Source organism: Phocoena phocoena, chromosome 14 (assembly GCF_963924675.1).
Source record: "Phocoena phocoena chromosome 14, mPhoPho1.1, whole genome shotgun sequence".
Taxonomy (NCBI): Eukaryota; Metazoa; Chordata; class Mammalia; order Artiodactyla; family Phocoenidae; genus Phocoena; species Phocoena phocoena.
The window spans coordinates 14407451-14424555 of NC_089232.1; positions in this window are offsets into that span (position 1 = coordinate 14407451).

The following is a 17105-nucleotide window of genomic DNA, read 5'->3' on the forward strand; positions in this document are numbered from 1 at the left end:
TCTCCTGTTTTCTGCAACTCTCTTCAATGATTTTATGTTGACTGTTTAATAATAATTTAAAAGAAAAATGTAACAAGGAAAGCTGATGAATCTCTAAGGCCTGTTGTGACTTTCTCCTGGAAACTTACACGTTTGGCCACTGTCAGCTCAATAGGGTGCCCCGGCCCAACTTCTCTGTCTACAAAGGAGCTCAAAGTTTGTTGGTCACTCATACCCCCTTTTGAGAAGGCACGTTGATCCTTCAAGAAAATGATCCTTGGGGCAGTTTGTAAGCAAAATCTGTTGTTAAAAGCAAGAAGCTATAGAAATAAGCCAGTATTGCATGTAAACCTAGTTATACCTAGCTTGGGCTGACTGGTCACTTTGATTCACTAATACATTCTTTTTCTCCTGTCACATGTGGTCACAAACTCTTGCCAATTTGTCTTTTATAATGTTTCTCCTGCCCCTCCCATCATCGTGTTTGGTCCTTTTTCACCTCATGCCTGAACCATAAGAGACTGAAATCATCTCCCTACTTGAGTTCCTCCTCGTCTAACCCACCACCTCTGGATTAATCTTTAAAAAATAAAAACCAAACGGCAGCAACAAAACCCATACACAACAACTGTTTTCCCCATGATACCTTGCTTTTTGGCCTCCAAACTCATTGGCTTCCATGGAGTAAAATCCAGACCCTTCAGCCAAGGCATGCAAAGCTCTCCCCAAACTCCTTGGGCCTCCGTGACCATCTCTGCTGAAGCCTGCACAAACATACCCCCAAAGCAGCACGGCTTCAGGGCTCAGGACCCCTGAAGCCAGCCACAGACCGGGGGTTCTGAGCCCCTGCTCCATGACGGCCCTACCTTCAGAGCTGTCATTCCCTCTGCCCCACCCGCTTCTCCAGTGCACCCCGCACACCAAGTTCATCAGACACAGCCAGCCTGTGTCAGCCTCTGCAGCCTCTCCTGGGGCTTCTCCCTGCCCAGAACCCACCCCTCAGCTTGGGTCTCCCAGGTCCCACCCATCCTTTGGGGCCCCACCTCCTCCATATCTTCCCTGACTCCCTTCATTTGACCATCGCCCCCTCCTCTAGACTTCTGTCCTGACCCAGAACGTATAGCTGATTCCATACAGACCACCCAACTGGATTGGAAGCCCCCAGTGGGCAGGAGTTATGACATTTATGTACACCAGTGCCTTTCGTGTATTCTGTGCCAATATATGTTGCATTTCAACATACGATGGTGAAGATGACAATGCAGGGGAAAAATAAAAACCAAATAAAAGGCTAGTTCCCTCTTTCTCTATTTCAAATTAGACCCTCCCTCCCCCTCCTTCAAAATCTGCTAATAAAACACTCAGCATAACTTCTTTATCATGTCATGTATTTAAAAAAAGGAAGCAACGTTCTAGGGAATAGAGAAGTTGAAAAAGCAAATACATTTCTTTCAGTGACTCAAATAGCCTAGGAAAGATAAATAAACAACTTGGACCCGGGACAAAATGTTGTTGGCTACTGAGGGAGCTAATCCAGGTGCTTCTGGGTCTAAGCTGAGCCAAAGCCTGGGTGGGATGGTGAATAAGCCTTCACTGCTGAGCTGGGTCTGCAGGGTGAGTTGACAATAAGGGAAAGCGGCTCACAGAAACCAAAAAGAGGGCCAAATTGAACCTCACCGTTCACCTCTGAAATACCAAAGGGTTAATACTGTGTGGGAACAGTTTGTTGTTGTTTTTTTAAACGCCCACATACTCTGGTAACTAGAGTGTGACAAACACGAGAAGTGTGGCTGTAAATCCACAGGGCCTTGAGTGGAGACCCCCCATCTGATTTGGGACTTTCAGAGCTGTGACAGTCACCTCACAGTAGTGTAAGCTTCTTGTTTTGAAGGGTAAATCAACTTCATTTAAAGGGAAAACAGATATTCTGGGAGGGGCCTGTCTTTGTTAGGAGGTAGAACCACTTATCCTAAGTCACGAGTTATACTGCAAATATTCAGGTTTCTTTAAAGGAGTGGGAAAAAAAAATCTTTTTTCTGCAGTCTTTCCATCACTTCATCCTGCCCGTCTCTGCCAAACCCATCTTTCTCAAAAATCCACTTTGACCTTGAGACGCTTTGCTCACAACTGTGTGGTGGCTTTCTGTTTCCTAATGCATGAATGTAAATATTATCGTGCCTGGTCCCGAGGCCCGGCAGTCTGTCCCCTTCCTAAAGCTGTTTCCCCCTCCCCACAGCCAGCCTCCTCCCTGCTGGGTGCCCATGCTTCACCCCTGCACCTGGGTTCCACTGGAGGCCCAGCTCCTCCTTGCAGCCTGATGGAGATGTTGCAGTACGCAGTGAGCTTGGAGCTTCCTGTGAAGCACACAGGAAAGATTTTCTGCGGGTTACACTTAGTTCCCTAGTTAAAGGGTAAAGTCGTCGAGGGCAAGGACCGGTCTTTTCCACCGCTGAGCCCAACTTCTATGTCTGGACTACAGCCAGCCCAGGGTGACTCTTCCGTGCTAGGTGGTCAGAACATCTGGCCCTCATCTGTCTTGTCCCCTCACTTCCTTCCCCCAAGACCTACACCATCCCCCTCTGAGTCTCCAATCAGGGCAGCCCTAGTGCCCCCACTTATCTTAATCAGATGAGAATAATCAGAGATGACGTATTTAAAGAAGCCTTGGGCGAGCAATTACCAATAGCTCAATTTCATTTACAAGGGCCTTTCACTGTTATCTCATACAGAAGTAGAGGAGACAACTGTTACCCCCATTTACAGATCTGATGAAAACAGAGGGATTAAATGCTCTGTTTGAGATCACACGTATAGGATGTGTCAGAAGTGGCATTTAAAGTCAGGACATGTTTTACAAAACAGAAACGGGCTCACAGACTTCGAAAACAAACTTATGGTTACCAAAGGGGAAAGGTGGCAGAGAGGGATAAATTAGGAGTTTGGGATTAACATACACACGCTACTGTATATAAAATAGATAACCAACAAGGACCTACTGTATAGCACAGGGGACTCTACTCAATATTCTGTAATAACCTATATGGGAAAAGAATCTGAAAAAGAATGGATATATGTATAACTAAATCACTTTGCTGTACACCTGAAACTAACACAACATTGTAAATAAATTAAACTCCATATAAAATAAAAATTAAATTACAGTTTTTAAAAATAAAAAAAAATAAATTCGGGACATGTCTTTTAAGTCTGCCAATGTCCTTTTTCCTATACCAGGTTGACTCTTGGTAGCTAATGGTGATAATCAAGCTATTTTTATTTATGAAAAAGGAAAGATATGTCAATATTTATGTTTAGATTTTTTCCCTAGTTATTACTACCTTGAAGGGTAAATTCTAATTATTACTACCTTGAAGGGTACAAAATATGGAAAGTGTTTTTGTCTTATCTGTCTTCCTGAATTTGGGATTTTAGGATTATTATTGGCCATCTAATGTGTTTATGTTTATCACAGTGAAAACCAGTTAACCTGTTGGGTATTTAATAAAAACCCACATGTGTTTTAGAAAAACTACCCAAAATGTCGTATATTGGTAGCAGTATATTGACATATAAAAGACAACATGTTATTTTTAGGCATTCCTGGAATTGTGAAACTTAGATAGCATATTTATTTTTAAAACGTGTTTATTTAGTACTTTATATGCATTATAAACCTAATGAAAACTCTGGAACGAGTGTGTAAGAACTGGCATTTTAATCTCCATTTTATTTTATTTTTAATTTTTAAAATAAATTTATTTATTTACTTATTTATATTTTGGCTGCGTTGGGTTTTCGTTGCTGCGCACGGGCTTTCTCTAGTTGCAGCGAGTGGGGGCTTCTCTTCGTTGCGGAGCACGGGCTCTGGGAGCACGGGCTTTAGTAGTTGTGGCTCGTGGGCTCTAGAGCGCAGGCTCAGTAGTTGTGGTGCACGGGCTTAGTTGCTCTGCGACATGTGGGATCTTCCCGGACCTGGGCTCAAACCCGTGTCCCCTGAATTGGCAGGCGGATTCTTAACCCCTGCGCCACCAGGGAAATCCTATCTCCATTTTAAAGATGATGAAACCAAGACCTAAGTTGGTGTGACCACGGCCACCCAGCTCATTCGTGACCACATCAGTCAGGGTCCCGGCAGGAGGAAGAGGACACACTTAAACTGGATCTTTTCAGCAGAATTCAATAAAGGAACTCTTTACAAAAGCGGGAAAAATGCAAGGGACATTGTGGAGTTTTGGGGAGCTACCTAGGCCTGTGAAAGAGAGAGGAGGGCGCAATCACCAGAACCTGGAGAGAGACATCTTCAGGGGGAAGAGACGGCAGCCTGAGGTGACCTAGGAAGGAGTCGGGGTAACTAACAACCAACCTCTCTCTCCTCCTAGAGATCCCCGTTGGCCTTACTTAGGCCAGAAGACAACGGAGCCTGTTGATGTCTATACAGGTCAGTCTCCTGGGGCACAGGGCAGGGCAGAGTCCAGTAGGGCGTGGCTCTAGTGTGGGTTAAGCAAGCAGAAGGCAACCAGCACAGAGATGAATCATGGTTAAGCCTCAGACTTCCTGTCTCCTATTTCTTCCTATGCTCTTTCCATAACACCGTGGCTTAGACACACTGGGTCTTAGCAGAGAATTCCAGAGACGATCCCTCCAGAGACCACCCTTAGGGCCACAGCATCCCTCAGCGTTAAACTTTTTTTTTTTTTGCGGTACGTGGGCCTCTCACTGCTGTGGCCCCTTCCGTTGCGGAGCACAGGCTCCGGACGCGCAGGCTCAGCGGCCATGGCTCATGGGCCCAGCCGCTCCGCGGCACGTGGGATCCCCCCGGACCGGGGCACGAACCCGTGTCCCCTACATCGGCAGGCGGACTCCCAACCACTGCGCCACCAGGGAAGCCCAGCGTTAAACTTTAAGCTAGCTTCCTAAAAACTTTACTGTGAGGACAAACAATCCAATGGGACCTGCAAATCAGACAGAGTCAGGAAGCTGGTGTGCAGGCCAGACCAAGATGGCGGCAGGGCTGGCAGGTGGAGAAAGCCTACGCTGAAGTCATCACTGGTTCTTGGCCATCACATCTTGGCAGAGGTGCCCCAGAGCCTTTAATGCAGCTACAGTGGGCATTAGCTACAAGGCTGGCAAAGTCTCAACAAGAAGAGAGTCTACTATCTTTGGCATCTGGCAATTAAAATATCTTGAAAGAAAGATTTCATCTCATAGCATTGTCTATAACAATATAATTTACGCTTGGTTACTCTGGCTTTATTTTTATGTAATGCCCCTGGCATGAAACTCCAGGTTTTATGAAAAGAAATTATCTTGGGGCGTTGGAGCATTCTGCTTTGGATGAGTTCTTTATTCACCTTTATCCTTGGTTTGATGGGGGAGAAAGTCATAAAAGAATTTAATGACAGTGACCTCTTCCAAACCCAGGAGCTATGAGAGCAGTGTAATGAGAAATGCAAAACACAGTGTTCTCATAGAACACAAACTCACCCACAAGTCATGGAGAAAGAATTCTCAGCTCCTGTCCTAGCAGAATTGTTTCCAGAGAAATGAAGTTATGGTTCCATGCAGCTCTATGGTCTGAGTGATCATACACTTCCCCAAAGAAGTGTAACTGCTAGAGCCTATAGTGACTTTGCTCTGAGTTCAATAAAGCCAATTCACTCCTCCCACCTCTCACCCAAATAAGAACCTATACTCTTGCATTGTCCCCCAGAACTGAGGAATATTTTTTCCTAGTTCCACTATTAAGCAGTTTCCCTAGTACCATTGGAATCAACCAAAGAGGCACAAAGGTAAACCCATGGGTTCTCATGGCAATGGCTTTGGCACAATGGTCTCCTGGCCGTTTCTGCCTCAGGGCTTTTGCACTTGCTGATGCCTCTTTCTGGACTACTCTTACCCCAGATTTCTTCATGGGGTGAGAATATACACAGAAGTGGAATTGCCGGATCAAATGATAATTCTATGTTTAATTTTTTGAGGAGTTGCCCTACTGTTTTCCACAGTGGCTCCACAATTTTACCTTTTCACCAGCCCACCTAACCTACTTTTACTTATATATCTTGTGTAGTGTCCCTACTCTTTTTTTTTTTTTTTTTAATATTTATTTACTTTTATTTAGGCTGTGCTGGGTCTTTGTTGCGACATGCAGGATCTTTAGTTGCAACATCCGTACTTCTTAGTTGTGGCACGCGGGATCTAGTTCCCCAACCAGGGATGGAACCCGGGCCCTTACCCACTGGACCACCAGGCAAGTCCCTTCTCTTACTTGAATGTAAATTTCACAAGGGGAGAGATTTGCTTCCCAAGTGCCTAGAACCTTGCTTGGCACCTGGTAGTGGGTGATCAGCCAGTATTTGTTTAATGAATGCAACTGTTTCGGTGCCTCTGACCTCATTTGCATCATCCTGAACCCCTGAATGCCAGCTTCATGCCGTTGGAGCCATTCTCAGCCCACCTCCTCAGAGGCTCCCCGCCTCCTCCGCGCGTGCCCCTTGCAATGCTTCTTCCTTTCTGCTTTGTATTCTGGTTATCGGTGAACTTGCCCCATCTCTCCCTCTGAATCCTAAGCTCCTTAATGTTAGGGAGCACGCTTTGTTTATTGTCGTTCTTCTGCCATCTCTCTGGCCCAGGGAATCTATGCTCAACCCACACTCGTTAGAGGGATGTTCTGAATACCTGAGCGACGCTGGGGGCTGGGCTTGGGCGCTCCAGAGCTCTCTAAAACCAGCACCCCCCCCCCCGCCCCCAAGAATCCCAGGCTATGTGGCCTCTGCACACGCCTCTGAGCCTGGCCCTCCTGGGTCTGATGAGGGCATTGGACAATGACTTCTTGGGTTCCTCTTAGATATTAGGTGTGCTGTGGAGCCACCTCTTTGACAGAAAGAGCATGGTCCTCATCTTTGAGAGCCCACAGTCTGATATGAATAAAATAAATATGTCAGAAGAGGTTAAGGACTCAGAGGAAGCCTGTGCCCAGAGCTGTCCTTGCCTGGATGGATGGTGTACCCAGCCTCTCCCTCTCCCAGTCACACTCCCCGCTTGCTGGGGCTTCAGAGCACAAAACACCAGGAAACTCAAGGGGAATGCACACACTTCCCATTCTGGTGGAGAGAAAAAAAATCTTTACGGCTCACGTGATTTCATTGGTTATTTTAAGCTGTTTATTTTTTCTGTCCCATCCTCAGGGGATAAACATTTTCAGGGAAAACTTGGACTTTGGCGTCTTCCCCCCTTTGCTTAGCTATTTTGTGTATAAATATGACTTGAGTAAAATCTCGAAAGGACTGCCAATCCTGCCTACCCCGCTCCCATTCCCTCTTATTTCGTAAGAAAGACTTAATGAGTTTGTACCCAAGAGTGGAATGTTTCGATGACACTTAAAGCCCTCCACGTATTTAAAAAAAACTCTTTTCAAATGCATAAACAATGCACTAACAATAGTTACAGATTATTAAACAGATCACTCATAGTCCAACAACCCTGACAAAATGCTTTTTATTTTTACCGATTACCTTCCAGTTTTACCCTTATGAGTACATAGTTTACACCGTGGTAATCAGACCGTATAATACCGCCTTGCATGCTACATTTTCCTTTTAACATCTGTAAACAAATACACGTTTCAACAAATGTATTATTCTTAAATATTACCATTTGGTAAATCCAGGTCAGATCTGTCACTGATTGCCGAGTGAGTGGGTACTGGGCTGTATAGGATACAGAAAGATAGAAATTGTCCCTGCCCTCAAGGAGTTTACGGTCTCACGGAGAGATAAGACATGCATACAGGAAACAATCTCGGACAGTCGGTAATTACATGGAAAGGTGTGTGTGCAGTACAGATGACAATGCATTCATGGTAAGCAGGTGTTCTGTGTGGCGGAGAGTTTCTCAAGGGTTGGGGAACTGAGAGAAGCCTGCCTCCCCTTGAAGGTGAGAGGGTGATGTGATGAGCAGTTTTGAAGAGGCAGAGGGAAGGGAGGGGAGGGTTCAGATAAGGATGAACGCTCGAAGGGGCTGAATACAGGGGACATACGGTTCAGATAATACAGCTCGAAGGGGCTGAATACGGGGACATACAGTTAGTTTGGGAACCACTGGAGCAATTAACCCCACAGGTACAGAAGGTGACTTTGTTGGGGAATGGTAGGACCAAAGACACGAAGATGCTGAGAATGAGAAAGAGAGCTGGAGCTTCCTGAAAGGGGGACAGAACACAAAGTCGATGTGACTGGGATGACGGAGAGGGATACGGGGGACTCAGTGTTGTTGTCTCAGTGGTCTAGCGGGAGCACAGGTCCTTGCTGCTGCTGTTGTTTTGGTTTTGAGATACATGGCATCTATGTATCTAGATGTAGCCAGTAGATCTGGGGAGATTTAAAATACTGGGGAGCAGGAGGTGGAAGGAAAGCAGGCCCTGGGCCTTGGGGAGGGATGGTACGCCGGGACTCACAAGTAAACACACAGGTCGAAGCAGGACCTCTCTCCTCTGGTTTATTGCTCTGTTCCTGCCTAGAGCAGTGCCTGGCACTGAGGGAGTCCTTATAAGTACAGTATTTGTTGAATGAGAGCTGAATCACGTCTAGTTTTGCAAAATTTCTGTACAAGTCCAGCAAATCTCAATTCCTCCTCCAGGCCTCAGTGTCAGCTCTCTATGATGGAGTTATTTTTCCAAGTGCGCCTCATGGCCCTTTTGGGCCGGGTCAGGCCGGGAAGCCACATGAGTCTCACTAATCCTGAGCCTTGCTGAGGCCTGTAACGATTGGCACTGGGGGACAATGACTTAAGATCCCAGTTAGTCATCCTGGCAGCTGCTTCCTGCCTCCCTTCCCTCGTTGCATTCTGTTTGGACCTTTCTTGGGTGGGAAGAGGATATGGCCCAGACTCACCAATGATTACCACTGGAAGGCAGCTTACCCAGTGGCACGTGCGCCCCTGTCATCAGATGAACTGAGTCAGGCCCAGAAGGGAGTGGGGCTGATTTAAACCCAGGGCTGTCTGGAATCAGCTCACAGGCCAGCCTCATCCATGCAAAAATCTAACAAATGTCACTGAGCATGTGCTACGTGTCAGGCGCTGCTTCGGTGCTGGAGACACAGCAGTGAGCAAACAGACAAAACTGCGGAGGTGGGGAGAACAGTCATCAACCAGATAACTAAGGTGGACGGTGAGAGGAGCCAGGGTAAAAGCAAGGGGGTGGGGAATGGGGCTTGCAATTGTAGGGAGGTGGTCAAGGAAGGCCTCGGCAAGAAAACGACATCAGAGCAAAGCACTGAACAGGAAGCAGGAGGGAGCATGGGGCTGCCTGGGTGAAGAGTAGTGCAAAGACCCTGTGGTAGGAGTGGGCCTGGCATGTTCCAGGAGCAGTGAAGAGTGAAGTGAGGGGAGAGTAAGAGGAAATGAGGCCTGAGGGGTAACGGGGGCAGGGTGCATGCGGTCTCAGGGTCCCCATGTGAGGCCTTTGGCTTTTATTCTTCCCACTCACTGCCCATTGTCTAATTCATGACCCAACCTTTTCCTGTTGACTCTCAGGGGCACTGGGATGTCTGTGGGCAGAGGGGAGAGTGGGGCAGCCAACAGGGCTCTTGAAAGCACATGGCAGTGGCATGGGCAGCTGCCTGGGCCACCTGTGCTGAGCCTGCCTCCGCGTTCCTGCTCCAGAAGTCTTTGCAGCCGACAGGACAGAGTGGCATCCCATTTCAGGATAAGGAGGAAGAGCACAGATGCCAAGCAAAGACAAATCAATTGAGTACATAGAATCTGTAAAATATCGGAGAAGGGTGGGACTTCCCTGGTGGTCCAGTGGTTAAGACTCTGAGCTCCCAAGGCAGGGGGCCCGGGTTCGATCCCTGGTCAGGGAACTAGATCCCTCACGCTGCAACTAAGAGCCCACATGCTGCAACTAAAGATCCCGCATGCAGCAACTAAGACCCAGGGCAGCCAAATAAATAAATAAAGATTAAAAATAAATAAATAAATAAAATGTCGGAGAGAAATGAGTTCATAGCTGAAGCCAGTGCAAAGGGGTGAGTCAGACCCCAGCAGCGCCCATGCCTTGGCTGAGTGGAGAATAAAACAAGTATTGACGTAGACGTGCCTGGCAAACACTGATGCCCAATGGCAACCATTTTATTAGCTGGGGCTTCTAATCTCTAGTGTCCCATGGTTCCTGCCAGTGCTCCGTGCCCACATGAATGAGGCTCCTGCTTCAACTGGTTTGCCAGGGACCAGTGTGGATGCCAGGCCCCGGGTGGGCAGCTGAGGCAGTTGGTGGATTAACACAGTAGGTTTAGAGCAAACTCCTGCCTGCCAGGGATCCCACTGCCCAGAAGAAGCTGTTACACACCCCAGGGCAGAGCCAGGTGGGCACATCTGTCTCCCTGAGAATCTCACTCCCTCCTGGTGACCAGGTCCTCTGCTCTGTGATGACCTGAGAAACGTCTGGGTAGAGCTGGAATCAAGGGTCAGAGCACTGTAGAGTTCAGTCAAGCTGGTCTTGAACCCTGGCTCTGGCCATAATTCTCATCTATGTTCCCCACCCCTCCCCCAGGAGGGTCCTGTTCAAGAGTCAAGGCCAACTCAATTCCACGATGTTTTTTCTTTTCCAGCTGCCAGGCATTTTATCTGAGGCAGGGAATATTAAGATTGATAAGACATGAACCTTCCCTTCAGAGACTTGACTCTATTGTGTATGTGTGGAGTACACACATGTGCCTATATGCACATTAACTCACACATGCCTGTGGGAGGCTGCCTGAGATATTAGTAGGAAGAATCCTGAACTTGAGTGAGATGGCTTTGTCCCAAGTCCCCGGGGGCCTTTGGGTGTACCACTTGTCTTCTTGAAGTCTTGGATTCCATTGCTGTTCAGCAGGGATAATAATGAAGCTTGCCCTGTCTGCATTAGCGGGCTTGTTGGGAGCAATGCTCATAAGTGGGAAAGTACTCAACACACACACAGGATTGTGTACTCGTGAACGTTCATACCATGTATGTGAACACAGAAATGCACAGTTGTCTGCATGAGCCAAAAAGAATAGGCTAAAATCAAAGAAGGGGCGCCAACAATAGCAGGAGAAGAAACCCGAGAAAGTTGCAGGAAGTCATTCCAAATGCATCTCCGTATGTGGGCATATTGGTTGATGTAGGGCTGTGTGTTGCCCAAACCCTTGAAGGCCCAGCCCTCCAGAGTCCCCCTAGCTCTCTAGCAGAGCAAGAATGTCCCTCCTCAGTCTGAGCAGGCTGCATCCTCCCCAGGTCGAGGCCATCATCATCGTCAGCTACAGCCATTATTGAGCACATACTAAGGGTGAGGTGCTGAGGCTACGAGGAGAACAAACATTCAGGAAGTACCCAGTACCAGATGCACGACACGATGCAAACATTTTGCAGTCATTATCTCACTTCACTGTTGACCATAGCTCTGCAAGATAGGTATTGCTATCTTCATTTTATGGAATAATAATAATAAATACTATTATTAAATGCTTACAAAGCGTTTAACACGTATTAATGCACTTAATCCCCACGAGAGCCTTGTGAGGTAAGTACTATTATTATATATCCCCACTTTTTGGAGGAGGAAACTGAGACAAACTGAGGTTAAGTAACTTTTCCAGGGTCACACAACTGGTATGTGGTTGTGCCCAACTGCCTTTTCTCGCTCACATTACTCCCTTGCCTTTCCTAATCTCTGTGCTATATCACAGGGAACTACATTTCCCAGCCTCCCTTGCTCTCCAGTTTCCAGGTTGATTCAGCCAATGGCAAGCACTAATGGAAGCTTGGGGAAAGGGAGGAGGAGAGAAGCCAGAGTATTTTTCCCTATCCCTCTCTCTGCTTCCTGTGGCGTCTCTGGCAACAGCCGTGTCTCCCGTGGCTCCTGTATCTGCTCCACAGGCCCTTGCTCCATGGTCCCAGCTCCCATCAGGCAACCTTATGGGGTTCTAGATTCCATCACATGGCTCCCACTCTACGCTTTAGCAATAGTACATCCTCCTCCTGTTGCACCCCCAGCAGAATAGCTTCCTATTTTTGCATTAAGCTACTTAGTCCTTCCATATCATGTCACCAATTCCCTGTATTAAATCCCCTCTGCTTAAAAGACCTAGAAGACTTTCCATTTGCCTGGGTGGACCTTGCTGATATCCAGAAAAAATGACTGTAGAGTCCATAGTCTTAATCTTTTCAGATGAGAAAACTGACTCAGACTTACTTCAGGTTGTAAAACCAATGAACTATAAAAAAAAGACCCAAGAAAAGTTGGGAAAAGAAAGAAAATAAGAGGCTGTCCTTTTAGATATCAAAACATACCTTGAAGCTATAGTAATAAAAACAATGTGTGCAGACATAGAATCAGTGGAACAAAACACTGGCACAGAATACAATCCAGAAACAGCTATGGGAGAAAAAGAATATTATACTTGTTAAAGGAGACATTTCAAATAAATAAGGAAATGCTGCTGGAGGAATTAATTCACCCATAAATTTGAGAAAAGACCCCCAAATAAATTCCAGATGGATTGAGGAGCTAAACCATATGAAAGTACTAAAAATAAATATAGGAGAACTTTTTTTTTTTAATCTTGAGATTAGGAAAACTCTTCCCAAACAAGACTGAAAATACAAAAACCATAAAAGGATAAAGCTAACAGGCTTACAATTTATATAACAGTTTAAAATATAAAATTTTGGTGTGGAAAAAAACTCAAGGCTTTAAATAAGTTCTTGCCTAACTGGCTTTGTTTGGAATCTCCGAAATGCTCTGAAAATGGGAAGGGAAGCTGGGACTCGATTTCTTGGGTGCTCTTCCTGTTCTTGAATGGGAGGAATTGTACATTTCTATCTAGCACTTCATCCGGCTCGAGACACAAGGAGCCACCTCACAAAGGTGGGGGAGATCCTGCCTGCTCCCTCATGGGCAACATTCATTGAGTCCTTAAACTGCAAAAAAAGAGATAAGCTCAAGCCAAAGGTATTTGGAAAGTGGAGATGAAGAGGGCAGAAATTCTGTACTCTTTTTAAAGAAAGTTATCCACGTGGCCTACTTATTTGCTCATGAGTGTTTGGGAGAGGGCTAGGGGGACAGAACAGAGAAGGTTCTGAATAACTGATTAGTGGGCATCCAAAGAGGATGGGCGAGGAGACATCACCTAGAGCAGGAGGACAGCCAAACGGAGCACTTAATTCTTAATTAGCTTATATTAAAAAGTGTGATGCTTTTCTTCATACAGAAAAACTTTATTTTCTTCCTGTGGTGTAAACTGGGTCTCTAAATGGTTTAAATTGTTTTGTTTCTAGTTTATCATTTTCCACATTATTTTTTTCTGAATTAGAGTTTTTCTTTATATTATTTAAGTACATACAGCAACAAGTAAAATAAGTTCAAATATTAGAAGTTTCTGGTTCAAATGTTAATTGGACATTTTACCCTGACGCAGAACACTGGACTTTTTGTCCAAATGTGATTTGTTCTAAGGTTTGTTACCCTCGTGGGATTTATTTAATGAAAGCACTCAAATAATAAGATTTGTTTTTGTTGGAAAATATTGAAAAAGAATATGGTAGATCTATCCAAAGAATATCCATGATGCTTTTACAAAAAAAAAAGCAAGTTCTAGGACATAGGTATAGGTATGTTCTCTTTGTAAAAAATGGAAAAACAGAAAGAAACTTACATGTGACATATGTATATATGTCTATGAAAGGGTCTGAAAGGACGCTGCCCACAGTAGGTACCACCTGGGGAGTAGAGAATGAAGAGGGCAAGGAGAAGAGGTTTACCTTTTACCTTACGCATTTCTGTATTCTTTTTTCTTCTAGAAGCATATGCTACTATGTAATTTTTTATTCCAATGAAAAAAATGTAAACAAGGCTAATGAGACACAGAGTCAGGATTTAAATCCAGGCTGCCTCTGACCCCAGGTTCACCTGGTCATGGAGAAGACAGCACACACACCTGCCAAGAAGAGCCCACCGTTGCTGAGTGAGGACTGTTGAGAACAGCATCTCAGGAGTCTGGTTGTGGGAGTGACCACCGAGCCATGGGGCAGGTGGAAAAGGAGGAGAGGACCTTCTAGGCAAGGAGAGGATGAGGGGAAAGAACAACAAAGTCCTTAAGACAGAGTGGGGATGCTTGGGAAAACTGCTGGGCTGGAGGGCTTGGGCAGCCAAGTCCTAGGGGTGAGTGGCGAGGTGGGAAGAAAGCAGGTGTGGGCGGGCGAGGGACTGAGACTTGATCTGGCACTCTGAGGAGAATGATCTAGATGGAAGTTCCCAAAGTGTGGTTTGGGGACCCCTAGGAGACCTCAAGTCCCTTCCAGGGGCTCTGTGAGTTCAAAACTACTGTCACAACAATACTAAAATATTATTTACCTTCCTTACTCTCATGCTCTCATGACTGTGCAGTGGAGTTTTCCACAGGCTGCATGATGTGTGATGGCGGCATCACTCTGATGTTAACATGTGATAGTGTATTTTTAATTTATTTCTTTTTTCTTTTTTTTTTTTTGTGGTACGTGGGCCTCTCACTGTTGTGGCCTCTCCCGTTGCAGAGCACAGGCTCCGGACGCGCAGGCTCAGCAGCCATGGCTCACGGGCCCAGCCGCTCCGCAGCATGTGGGATCCTCCCCGACCGGGGCACGAACCCGCGTCCCCTGTATCGGCAGGTGGACTCTCAACCACTGCGCCACCAGGGAAGCCCGATAGGGTATTTTTTAATGAATCAATAAATATTTTTTAAATTTCCCAGATTTAATTTCTAATACAGTAAATATTGATAGATATCACCCACATAAACAAAACTCTTTGGGGTCCTCAGTAATTTTTAAGAGTGTAAAGGGTTCCTGACCTCCCCAAACTTTGAGTACCACTCACCCAGAGAGAGTAGTGGCGGTGGGGATGAAAAGGAAGGGACTGTGGCAGGAACTTCTAGCTCCAGAGATTTCCAGGCAAAGTGTTTAAGTGGATGCCTGTTTTCTTCTTGCTGCTTACAGTAAAACGCAAGAGGAGGGAGATAAACTGCGGGAGGGACTGTTAAACAAAAAGGAGCTAGGACTTGATGGCTTTCCAATTCTCAGCCTCTCCAGAGGTAAAAGATGCTAAAATTAAGAAATGGCTTCTGAGGAACGTTTAAGTCCAAGGGGATGTTCCAACAGAGGTCTAGAGATGGAGCAAAAGATGTGACTGTAAGCCTTCTGTTAAGACCGCAGAAAGTACTAGGATAGTACCTCAGAATACCATTCAGACACACAAAGAGCTTTTTGAAACATGTATGCTTCACAGAGTCGCTCAAACAGCAGAGACTCTGGAAAGCTTAAGGGCATCATTGTTCCTTTGCTGTCTCAGCAGGAGGCCAAGGAGAAGGACTTATCTTGCAGAGATTTGTGGGCGCAGCTTTTGTCTAATGGAGAGAACCCCAATGAGAATCACAGGAGACTCACAAAGTTTTTGTGAGAATGATATCAGTGAAAACACTGCCAACTTAGACCGAAAGGGACAGGAGATTATGCAAACTGAAAAAAGGCCATTGGACCCCAAAATTCTACTGGCAGAAAAAGGCTAAGAAACTACTTAGCTGCAAACTCATGGGCTACCCTTCATGAAAAGAAAGGCTCAGAGAACAGAACCAAGAACTCAGAGGGCATAGCCAAGAACCGCAGAGAATTATTCCTAGTCCTTGAGACCTAGTTGAGTAAGTTCCACCATTTGCCTGCTGGATTTTGGAATTGCTTTGACCTTTCGTGTGACTATTTTTTTTCGTTATGTGGGCCTCTCACTGTTGTAGCCTCTCCCACTGCGGAGCACAGGCTCCAGACGCGCAGGCTCAGCGGCCGTGGCTCACGGGCCCAGCCGCTCCGCGGCATGTGGGATCTTCCCGGACTGGGGCACGAACCCGCGTCCCCCGCATCGGCAGGCGGACTATCAACCACTGCGCCACCATGGAAGCCCCGTTTTCCCCATTTTTGAAGAGACATGTCTACAGTGTTTATCCTATGCCTGTTCCACTAGTGTGTATATTCGTGCTGAGGTAGATAGCGTGTCTAGTTTCACAGGTGCACAGATTGAGAGGAAGTACATTCAAGGAACTATACCTGGAGCCTGATCCACACCTGGTCCTCATTTAAATGATGAAATTTTGGATTTTGAACTGTTGCTGTAATGGGATGTGACTTTTGAGGACCTTCTGAGGGAGTGAATGTATTTTACACATGAGAGGGGATGTGAGTCATTGGGTTCAGAGGTAAGACTGTGGTAGGCAGCTTCTAAGAAGGTTCTCAAAGACCCCGACCTTCTGGTTTTCATGCCCTGTGTAACCTTTCCCCTTGAGTGGACCTAGTGCCTTTTTTCGTTTGTTTGCTTTTTTGTTTTGTTTTTAATTTTTTTTTCTTTTCTTATTTATTTATTATCATTATTTTTAAATTTATTTTTGGCTGCATCGGGCCTTCGTTGCTGCACACGGGCTTTTTCTAGTTGTGGTGAGCAGGGGCTACTCTTTGTTGCAGTGCCCAGGCTTCTCACTGCAGTGGCTTCTCTTGTTGTGGAGCACGGGCTCTAGGCGTGTGGGCTTCAGTAGTTGTGGCACGCAGGCTTCAGTAGTTGTGGTGCACGGGCTTAGTTGCTCCACGGCATGTGGGATCTTCCTGGACCAGGGCTCGAACCCGTGTCCCCTGCATTGGCAGGTGGATTCTCAAACACTGCGCCACCAGGGAAGCCCTGGACCTTGTGTCTTGATTCTAGTGAACAGAATATTGGCATATCACTGTGAGATAATGAATGTTTTTGTGTGTGGGGGGGGAGGGGGATACAATATACATGACATAAAATTTACCATTTTAACCCTTTTTTTTTTTTTTTTTTTATGCGTTACGCGGGCCTCTCACTGCCGTGGCCTCTCCCGTTGCGGAGGACAGGCTCCAGACGCGCAGGCTCAGCGGCCATGGCTCACGGGCCCAGCCGCTCCGCGGCACGTGGGACCCTCCCAGACCGGGGCACGAACCCGCGTCCCCCGCATCGGCAGGCGGACTCTCAACCACTGCGCCACCAGGGAAGCCCCCATTTTAACCCGTTTTAAGTGTGTAGTTCATTGCCATTCAGTACATTCATATTGTTGTGCAATCAGCAGCAT